At 33.4% G+C, this 12,046-nt stretch overlaps 1 pseudogene; it reads right to left on the bottom strand.

The window, feature by feature from the left end:
- Window positions 1–3,577: 3,577 nt before the first annotated feature.
- Window positions 3,578–4,489, bottom strand: LOC150021895 (large ribosomal subunit protein uL18 pseudogene; annotated as a pseudogene).
- Window positions 4,490–12,046: the final 7,557 nt, after the last annotated feature.

Below are 12,046 nucleotides of genomic sequence, written 5' to 3' on the forward strand. Positions count from 1 at the left end.
CAGAACACCTTCTAAGGTCTGACCCCCTTCCTGACTATCCTCCATGAAGGAGCAGAGTAAGCTAACATTGGCCAATGCTGGGGTGGGGTCTCTGGAGCTGAAGTTGATGCAGCTCACAGACAGAAACATTGTAGAACTACAAAATGTCCTTGGGAACACTGGGAAGAAAATCAGAAAAACTGAGGTCTGTCATCATGTCTAAGGATAAATGTGGTAAAAGAGAAGGCAAAGCCAAGAGATTTGGAAGTTCAAAAGGAGATGGAGTGAACAGCAAAGGCAGTTTCATTTTCAGAACAACTGCATTTGTAATAAAATGGGGATAATTTTAGCACTCTGAAAATTATCACTGGTGGTTACATCAAAGACAAAACTATCAAACAACAATGACAACAACAATAAACCTAGCAGCTAGAAAGCTAGAGGTGAATTTGTTTGGGTTCCCCTAGTGTTCTATCTCTCTTTTTAAAAATTTAATCTTTACTGTAATTTTTCCCATTAATGTTTAGTCTCCATATACCCCTTCCCCCAGCAATCACCACACTGATCTCCATGTCTATGAGTTCTTTTTCTTTTTTTCTCAATCTATCCATCCCCTTACTTTGTCATCACCACTAGCAGTCAGCATGCTCTCCGTCTATGAGTCTGTCCGCATTTTCCTTGCTAGTTTAGTTGTTCATTAGATTCTACATATGAATAAAATAATATAGTAATTATCTTTCTCTGACTGGATTATTTCATTTACCATAATGTTCTCCAGGTCCATCAATGCTCTTACAAAGGGTAAATTTTTCTTTTTTATAGCTGAGTAGTATTCCACTGTGTAAATGTACCATAGTTGTTTTATTCATAGATCTATTGATGGACATTTGGGCTGCTTCCATATCCTGGCAATTATAAATAATGCTGCAATGAACATAGGGGTGATTATAGTCTTTCAAAGAAGTGTTTGGGTTCCTTTGGATATATTCCCAGAAGTGGATCACTGGGTCAAAAGGCAGATCCATTTTTAATTTTTTGTGTATCTCCATACTGCTTTTCATAGTGGATGCACCAGTCTGCAAAAGGGTTCTCCTTTCTCCATATCCTCTCTAGCACTTGTTATTTGTTGATTTATTGATGAGAACCATTCTGATAGCTGTAAGATGGTATCTTATTGTGGTTTCAATTTGCATTTCTCTGATGATTAGTGACATTAAGCATCTTTTTATATGTCTATTAGCCATCTGTATGTCCTCTTTAGATAAGTGTCTATTCAGGTCCTTTCCCCATTTTTTAATTGAGTTGTTTGTTTCTTTGGTGTTAGGTAAGTACTTTATAAATTTTGGATATTAACCCTTATCAGATGTGTCAGCAAATATGTTCTCTCAGTCTGTAGGTTGTCTTTTTATTTTGCTGATGACTTCCTTTGCTGTGCAAAACTTTTCATTTTGTTTATTTTTCTTCCATTTCCCTTGCCTTGGGAGATAGATAAAATTTTGCTATGAGCAATATCTGTGATTTTGCTGCCTATGTTTTCTTCTAAGATTTTTATGGTTTCAGGTTTTATACTTAAGCCTTTGATCCATTTTGAATTTATTCTTTTGTGTTGGTGTAAGGAGGTGGTCTAGTTTCATTATTTTGCACACATCTGTCCAATTTTTCAACACTATTTATTGAATAAACTATCATTAACCCATTGTATATGCTTGCTTCCTCTGTCAAATATTAATTGGTTATAAAAGTGTAATTGAATAACCAAAAAATAAAATTAAAAAAAAAAGGTGTGGTTTTATTTCTGGACTCTCTATTCTGTTCCATTGATCTGTGTGTCTGTTTGTATGCCAGTACCATGCCGTTTTAATTACTATGGTCTCCTAGTGTCTTATAACTTGACATATAGGTTATGAACATTACCACAGTTGAGTCTATTGGTTTCATTTTCAGACTGAATAATTCAAAGGTTTTTGTAGTATCTAACATAAATCCTGGAAAATATGATCAAGAAATTTTATGTTCAAAAACACTGTGAGAAGGGAATAAATTATTATCTTTGTAGGAACATTGATACTATTTCAGGAAGACAAGACTCTGTAATGCTGAAATGCATTTTTAGAAATGGTTTAATAGACTGAGATGTTTGAGTGATCAGAAACCATTGTTCCTGATTGATTAAACCATATACCAGTTAATAATATTAAGACTGTGTCCTGGAACTTAAAATTAAGATGTGGCCTGGAACTTGATAAAATCTTCTGTTAGAAATTGATTTTTTCATCAGTCATTGGTTGTGTTCCATAGGTGTTTTTCTGTATTAGGGAACATCTGTGAAGATTTTAAAAGAGAAAACTTACCCAAGATAACACTGCTCAAGGTTAGAGCACATTTTGTGCCTGAAATCTGGAGCCATCTGGATTTCTTAATTAAAGTAGTGACTCTAGTAACTTTTACTTAATTAAACTGACAGTTATCAATTCCTTGCTTGCTATGCCTTTATTGTTATCACATACTGAATATTAACAGCATATTCAACTTGAACCAAGGTTAATACTTCTATGCTAAACGGGTGTGTTTGGTGTTTACTGACTTTTATGGTAATAGTTAAGATGATTTTGAAAAGCTTTTGATTTTTTGTTTTTCTAAAAATGAGTTTTAGTTGATTAATGAATATCTATCTTCTTAGAAGTTTTATCAACTAAGTAAACACTAAATAAAGCTAATTCTTGTTTTTGCTTTACTTTTTGTAATTATTATACCAAAATTAGTAGCATTAAGATTGATTCTAAACACATACACACACAGTTGATGAAGTGCTTAAAATACTTAGGTATTTTCAAAATATATAAATCAATTAAGTTGGCTTGATCCCAATCTTCATTTGTAGCCAAACTTAGCAATAGCAAAACATATCCAAAAACAATAGAAAATTTCAGGACCAATCATCTAATTAAGTAAAAACCTTTGATTCCTTGGTTTCACCTCTGGGATTTGCAACTATTAATGAATATGGAGCAAACTACCTACAACTTATAAAATTGGAGTACTTTTCTTAGTACAAATGTTATTTGACTTTATTATATATTATCTGTGGTAAATGGTCATCAATTTTCCTAATAATTTGTTTACTTAAGTTTAGAACTTATAATTCATTTGAGTAACTAATTAGTTAAAAGTAATTTGAAACTGGTTTAAGGGCAAGGTGGATTTAGGAGTGTTTGGATCAGTAATTGTCATTACACTTTTGTTGAGTCTATAATTCTGGTTTAGGGCCCAAGTGAAACTGTTTAAATTATTTATCGACTATAATTCTGAATGAGAACAAGTTCATACTAAAATAGAATTACTGAAGTCTTTCAACTTTCAGGATGATTTTAATGACTGCTGCATTACCAATTGAGATAAATGTTCGGTTACAGAAAAACTGGAGAGGTTTTTTGCATTGTAGTCATGAGAGCTGAAAGGTGGAAAGCATCATCAAGGCTGTTTTTAGTCATTAAAATGTAGCTAGAGAAAGTTGTAAAAAATAAACATAAAAAATATCAAAATGTTCTTTTTTTTGCTTATTGAATAAGTTTATTATCTCTATCTGAAAAATCTTCATAGAAAATTGTGGTTTGGTTTATTAGCTCTCAGCAGCCCGTTCCTGAGCTTGGAGGAATCTTGCTTTCTTCTGAGCTACCCGATCTTTCTTCTGGGCAAGAGACATTTTGGGATGATTCTACCTCTTCTTTTTAACCTCTTTCTTTGGCTTCTCATAGACTGGATTCTCTCGTATAGCAGCATGAGCTTTCTTATACATATCCTTCATCATGTCTGGAGTTATGCTGTTCTTTATGTATTGAGAGAATTGTTTCTTATAAGCATCTTCATCTTCTTCCATTAGGTAACGCATATAATCTGCGACATTCTGACCTATGATGTGCTTCTGGTGTACTTCTGCATTGAATTATTTGCTTTCTGAATCATAATCAGGGAATTGTTTGGTACTGTGAGGGATAGACAAGCCTCCATCCACAGCTCCCTTCAGGGCTCCAAAAACTTTATTTCCAGTAGTAGTTCTGGCAAGCCCTGCATCCAAATAGCAGGTGAAGGCACCAGGTTGACCATCAATGCTTTCCACATTGTGTTCATCTCCAGTCACCTCCACTTGGCCTTCATAGATCTTGTTCATGCCAAACCTATTGAGAAGCCTGCGGGCCAGCAGCAGGCCAACGCAATATGCTGCAGCATAATTTGTTAGGCCAACCTTCACACCATACTTTGAGAGTTCATGGGTATAAGCTGCACAAACTATCATATCTCTTTATATACGAGCATAAGCAATCTGACAAATGATATCTCTATTGATTACATGAACTATCATCCTATATTTGGATGTGTTGTACTTATTTTTATCCTGGATTACCAAGAGTTTCCGGGCATAGTAATCAGTTTTACCCTCTCATCGTCTTCTAAATTTCACTCGGCATCTCTTGAAATAGGCCTTATTTTTGACAACTTTCACAAACCCCATCCTGTGGATGAGAGACCCACGGCTGCAGCTCGCCACAAACCTGCAGACCCAGCACAGACCTGGTGGAAGGAAAAGGCCAAAATGTTCTTTATGGAGCCTAAAATAGGGAGATCAAAGTAGAATAAAATAATTTATCTTTTAAACCATCCGTTTTTTCTAATACTCTTAAGCTGCAAAATTCATTTGGGTTTTAATGAACATAAATGCTTAACTTTGTTAAAATATTCACCTTTTTCAAACAATAGAACTGATTTAATTTATGGTCATTATTCCTCACAATTAAAATAACATTAACTTTATGAGTATAAAAAACATGAAAAAGTTTACAGACATAAAAATATAGTCACTGGCAATATATACACATATGCCCAGTTGGAATAATATTCTCTATAATTTTTTAGAGTTTGGTATAAAGAAAATGAATTATAGATTTTAAAAGAAAGTGAATGCATTAATTATAAACCACTAAAAATTAAGAACTATATGGCATTCCAGAATCAGCCCCTTCATTTTTTTTAATATACATACAAACACTTCCTCTCATATTTGAAATACTTTAGTTTCAACACAACTGACATCAGAAAGGTATTTTTGTTTCATAAACAGCCTGGATTAGAAGACTTACCTCTTTTCACAACTCCATAAAAATATGCATTTTATCTTTTTCCCGTTTTAAAGATATTTTAAATTTTCTTTATTTAATATACATTGTATCATATTGTTTCTCATAGATTATTTTGTTTCTGGAAATTTTTATGCATTTGTAATAATTTTGGCCAATAATTTCTGCCAATGAGTGATCAAGTTAAACAGAAGGACTCATATAATCAAATTCTTTTTCAGGGACTAGTTCCTATACTTCTTAAAACATAGCATACCGACAAGAGTTGTGTATGTTTCAGATACATAGAATGTAATTTTGATTTTCAAACATCTGATAATTCATCCAAATGTAACTCAATTTTTTAAATAATTTTCTGCAGGCACACTGTTGGAGACTGGGGATATAGATTATAAAAGTTCTTTACCCTAAAAGATCTGGTTTATTGGAGTTCACAGAGGATTACTGATATCTCTCTGTGGTATCTGCCATGAATGCTCACAGATAAATAATGAAATAGCATTCCAGGTACTATGACAGAATTTGGGTGATCAAGGGAAATCATATCATAGGAGATAATATCTGAACTGCACCTAGCATAACAATATGAAAAGGTCACATTTCATATTCAAATTGCTCTCAAATTAAATCTCAGCTATGTGAACTGTGTCAACACAATTTGCTATGTGAGCTAATTGGCCTTACTTAAGCTGCCTTAGACTAAATTTTGTCCTGTGTAAATTGGGGATAAAATTTTACACATGTCATAGTTTTGTTAGGAGACTTTTTTATATGAAGATACTGTCAAAGGTTAAGTAGCTTATCTAAATCCACACAGACACTGAGTGGTGAAACAAGAATCTGAACCCCCCAAAAATTGTCTCTGGACTCTGTTCTCTTAACCGTAACTTAATAATTGATCCACTGCACATGATCAAAACTTCCCTCCTCACAATCTTTGAGAGAAACTCTTGATTCTTTCAGGATTTTTAAAGTTATGTCTATAAATTACTTTATTTAGAGACAATTTCTACCAAATTCATGATAATTTTCAACAGTTCAAGTTCAAACTGTTGCAACCTCTGTTTTTCTTTGACGAGTAATAAGCCAGAATGATAAGCCAGACTCAAAAGAACCATAACCTCTGAATGGAGGATTGGATTATTTCATTTAGATCAAGGAATAAAAATTGTGTGTGGTAGTATTTGGGGATGGACAAGCCAACAAAGACTTCATTTCTGACCCAAGCTTACTATTCTCTGTTACTTCAATAGTGTGACTTGCTTAATATCAGTTGCAGCATCACAAGGAAAAAACCTGAAGAATTAGATAATTATATCCATTAACTTTTTTATTTTCAATCTTTATATTTTTTAGTGAATGACATTTCACATACAGTAGTTAGTGTATTTACTAGCCTTTTATTGAATTATAATATATTCAGTTGCATAAAGTATACAACAAATTATCACAAAGATAAACTCATGAATAAAATTATCACACAAAGTAAGAAAGTAACATCAGAATCACTCTTGTGCAATTTCTTAATTATTATACACTCTTTCATCTCCAATTATAATTACAATCTTGACATTTAACACTACAGGTATATTCTGGTTGTTTTTGAACTTTAAATAAATGGAGTCATATAATATATACTTTCTTGTACTTAGTTTCTTTCACTCACATTTATGGTTGTTTTTGCTCTAGCAGTACTTTAGTTTTGTTGTTGGATAGTATTACATTTTGTGTATTTGACATACATATTTATGTATTGATGGATATTTGGGTTGTTTCTACTTCAGGCTTTCAGTGAGATTTCTAGAATTTCTGCTACAAAGAATAAAAAACTGTGAATGGCTGAAAACAGGATTAATTTATTGCTCACAATTCTGGAGTCAAAAGTCTGAAATCAAGATGCTCACAGGGCTGTGTTCCCTCTGAAACCTGTGAAAGAGAAGCCTTCCTTGCCTATTTTAGCTTGTAGTATTTGCCAGCAATCTTTGACATTCTTTGGCTTGTAAATGCATCACTCTAACCTCTGCCTCCATTGTCACATGGCCATTTTCTCCCAGTGATCTGTTCTTACAAAGACACCAGCCATATTGAATTAAGGACTCACTCTATTCCAGAATGATCTCATCTTAACTATTTACATATTGAACAACCCTATTTCCAAAGGAAATGATCCTGAGGTACTCAGGTTAGAACTTCAATATATCTTTTTTGGGGACACAATTCAACATGTAACAGGGATATTACAAATAAAACCACTGGGAACATCTCATGCATGACATTCAGTGTACACATGAATGGATTTCTGTTTGGTATATGCTTAAGACTTTAGTTGCTGAATTTAAAAAAAAAAAGTAAATATATCCAGCTTTAGTAAATACTGCCAGGTGTTTGTACCAATTTACATTGTTACCAACAGCATATGAGGATTCTAATTCTCATATCCTTTCCCAAATTTGGAATTTTCCTTTTTCTTAGGGTTGTTTTTGCATGTGGCAATACTTTTAATTATTTTAACCCTTCTTGTGTGTGTTTTTATTGTGTGGGTTTAATTTTGGTTTTACTTTTCACGTACCTATTAATAGTAAGATATAATTTTCATAATATATTTATTGGCCAGCTAGATATGCCTTTTTATTTTTCTTGCTTTTATTTGGTTGTCTGATTTATTTTCTTACTAATATGAGAGTCTTTAATTTATTATGCAAAAATCTATTTGTCTAGTATGTTGTAAATACTTTACCCCTATACTTAACATTTAAACTCAATAATGTTCATGAATGAATAGGACTTTTTATCTTAATGTAGTTGTATTTATGAATCTTTTCATATACTTAATTATTTTTTTGCATTGGTGAAGAAATATTTTTTCTAACTCAAGATTTTACAGATATTTCCTAAATTATCTTCTAGAAATTTCATTGTTTTATTTTCACATTTAGATCTATTCTGTACCTGGAATTAATTTTAGTATATGATATAGTTAGGAGTCAATATTAATTGTATTTCTCATATGGGTATTGAATGAGTTCACCATCATTTTAAAAAATATGCTTTTCTCATTCTTTCCCGTGCACTCTTTTTCATAAATCATTTGTTCATACATATGTGGGTCTGCAGCTCTGTTCTCTACTCTCCTTCTGCATTTTATCTCATGCCACCACCAGCAATAATTTTAGCATTCACAATACCACCCAAAGCCACAGATTACCTGTGTCCCACTTATGTCCCATTGTATCCTTTCTCACCCAGGAAAGATATTATCCTGTATTAGTCAACTATATGACTAGTGCAACTTGAAAATTCAACATTGGAGGTCTCTTTTTTAAGGCCATTTTAGTACAAATTACTGTATCAGTCAGGGAGCCAGCAGGGAACAGATGGAGATTTTAGAGGAGATTTTATTTACAAAGTGATTAATTACAAAGATATGGGTGAAAAGCGGGGAAACCACAAGAGATAGTTCAAGAATCTGGAGGTAGTAGCAGCAGGAGAGCTGTCACTGTTAGCTATGAAGAGATAAACAGAGGCAGTGATCTGCAGCCAGCCTGAGGTTACATCAGTTAGAGAGAGTCAGAGGATAAACCTCTGAACTCCAATCTCACTTAGCCTAATGGTTTCCTCCTGGCCCATTCTCCTGAACTCTCAGCTTAAAGCTGATCTTCTCAAAGACTTTTCCTTGTTCTGTCTATATAACCTTCTCTCTGTGCCCAAGTACTTTCTATCTTACTTTGTTACAGCATGTACCAGCTTTTGGCATTATCTCATGTCCTTCTTTTTTCACCACAGTCTTACATTCTAGTGCAATTCTATGACTGCAGGAATCATGTCTACCTTATTCTTTGTTCTTTTCTCAACAGCCAGAAGAGTATCTAGAATATAATAAATAATCAAATATTTGACATGAGGTGTAAATGAAGAAATGATTTAAAATACATTTTTTAAAAAAGAGTTCTGAGGACTGAGGCTAATAGTGGTTATTGGCTGGAAAAGAAAATGTGAATAAGAGAAAGTGGTTTAAGGGTGAAATTAGATTAGACCTGGGAAAAAGAAAGGAAGGATATGAAGATAATACCACCATTTCAAATATGGGAGGATGAAACAATTCTAATGCATTTGTAGATAACTTGGAAATGGCACTTTTTGGAGAGGCTTCCAAGTGAAATGTATGAAGGACATATAAATAACAAAGTGACCATTAAGGGCTTGCTTTAAGAGTCAATAACATAGGATTTATAGGAGTAACAATAATCACTTATTCTAAGTGCCTCAAATGCTTTAAGTCTCATTTAAACAAAGCCATATTAATGTCAATCATTACATATTTACTAAAATTTTTCTGAGTCCAAGTTCACTTAATGAGCTACCAAAATTGTGTCATAATATAACATAAACAAGATTATTTATGAAAACTTCAAGATCTAGCCAATGTACTTAGGTTGACAACAAATTTAATCATTCATTTTTCTGGACCATGTTCAGATATCAAACTAGTAAAATAAATAACTAAGAAAACATATATTTCAACAGATGAAGTGAAGAAAAAAAGAGGAAGCAAAAAAGGCAGAAAATGTTGAGGCACATGGTAGCACTATGCTAGGCTTTCATGTGACATCTCATTGAATTCTCACACAGCTCCTGGAGACAGATTTTATTAGCTTCTCAATTTGAAGATTTTTTTTTAAGTGAGAATAAGAAGGTATGTAAATTTCCTAAAGATATTTTTCTACTAGAAACCAAATTCTCATTTGACTCCAAATCTTACAGACTGTCCACAACTCACTGGTTCTTTGAAATGAAAAGAAAATATGTAAACCATCATTTATTATGTTTGTACACTTTTTAGGATAGAAGGTTTTTCCTGAAAGAATGAGAGCTGATACATTCCATGTCATCCTACTGAAAAATAAAAGAAGCAAATATTTATTTCCATTGGCTTGTCTCCTACCTTTCAATAGGATTTAACTGTTTTATTTAAATTTATTTGAACTAGTTATCAAAGTGTCTTTTGGATTTATTTCTCACTCAAAATTTTTCCTTCCTGCCACCACCCTCCTCCCATCTATTTGGCTTGTTTCTCTTTCACGGGCCATTGCTCCTTTCTGTCTCTGCTTTCCAAGATGCTTTGGAGTTGCACAGGACCAGGAGCTAGATAGAATTCCTTCCTTGGGTGTCCAGAAAGAAAGAATGAAAGTCAGAGTGATGCCTAGAACTTAAATACATCTTGGAGAAGTTCTGTCTTTCTGACTCAGATTTTTAAAAGTCCACCCACTTAATCATTTCATAATCCATTTGGAACTTATAATAATGTTATTACCAAATGGCTTTTAATTGTTAGCACAGTGTTTGTCTAAAAAGATAGTGGCATTTAGTTGATATTGAGGGATATGGTCATTTGGTCCTCAAAGAGGTACAGTACTGTGGGAGATAAAAACAGAAACTTGGGTGGGCGGGTGTTACAGAAGCAGGGATGAGGAGATGATTAATTTATCTTGCAGGTGTCAAAGTAAGTCTTTACGGAGATGACACATGAATTAGGTTTTCAAGAACAATTAATATTTTCTAGGCAATAAAGCAGTGTAGGAAAAAGGAAGGGCAAGTGATATAGTTAAGCTAGATTACTGTCTATGTAGGCAGGAGATATGGCAGAGAACATACGGTAAGAATTATAATTACTGTGTCAAATGGCCTCATCAGTGTGGTTCTGACTGCAGCCCAACACTCTGTTAGCTTAACAGGTCATTGAACCCACAGATAATTCATGTTTTGGTAAATCTGTGAACTACCTATGTTTTGAAATGTGAACTGTCTTCCAACTTCCCCTATATATAGTAAGATGCATTTTGGCATTTTTCTAAAAGTTACCATTTTATTCAAGCTCGATTTTTCATGTATGTGTGTGGCTCTGAAATGTAGCTTTTGCTTCAGGAACTTGAAAGGAATAAAGTTTCTTGGTATGAGCATATCATTGGAATGCAATGCAACCTTCGTTGATTTAACCCTAAATCATTTTTCCCTCTGCTTGTTTCCTCATCCACTGACAGTTTCCATTGCCATGGCAAATTAACTATCGTCTTGCATGATCTTATCATACTTCCTCCACTGTAAAACATTTTATGGCATCCCTGATATTCTGCCTGATGTTTTAATTCTCTTGCTAGCCATTACCCCCAAATGTAGCAGCAATTTAATTTTCCTCATAGTGCAAACATTTTATTGTGTGGAGATAACAGAATAGTTATCCTTCATGTATATTCTCAGAGCCATGCACTTCTTTTTGCTCTGTAAATACTGCTTGGAAATATGACTCCAGTGGCTAGTTACTAAAAAAATTTACAGCATGCTCTCCAAAAATCTGTAAAAAAGATGAATCTCACTATGAAAGACTTTGGGTCTGCTTTCACTGGGCTGTCTGTATTTTATACGTTCTATTTTGTACTTTGTGATCTAAAGTATAACTCAATATTGTAGCAGAGTTCACATGATTAAAAATGGTATGGAGAGATAAGAAAATATGCTGATGCTAAGCTAACCTTGTCTGGTACATTCACGGAGGCAACAGGGAAGTATGTTTTTCCCTGTCATAATGTGACATCATTTCATGAAAGTTGCTTAAGAGAACTGTTTGTCTACTGTCTAATTTCCATCAGCACACAGTTTTAATGCTCACTTTTTTTCCCTCAAAAAAACAAATAATAAAATTTTAATAACCAATTGGGAATTTTTATACAATATATAGTATAAAGTGGTATCCATAATTCATCTAAATATCAAGTTCTCAGATATTCAAAAAATAAAATTTATTAGTTATGCCAGTTCTGACCATTTGGTCCATCTAAGTATGCAGGTGTAACTAGCTTAAGAATTCAAAATGATGAAGGTGTGATGCAGCTGATACCCACGTTAGACACTTTATAGTTTGTATGTGATTTAATCTTCAT

The sequence above is a fragment of the Furipterus horrens genome, unplaced genomic scaffold (genome assembly GCF_987537825.1).
Source record: "Furipterus horrens unplaced genomic scaffold, mFurHor1.1.pri manual_scaffold_1, whole genome shotgun sequence".
Classification (NCBI taxonomy): domain Eukaryota; kingdom Metazoa; phylum Chordata; class Mammalia; order Chiroptera; family Furipteridae; genus Furipterus; species Furipterus horrens.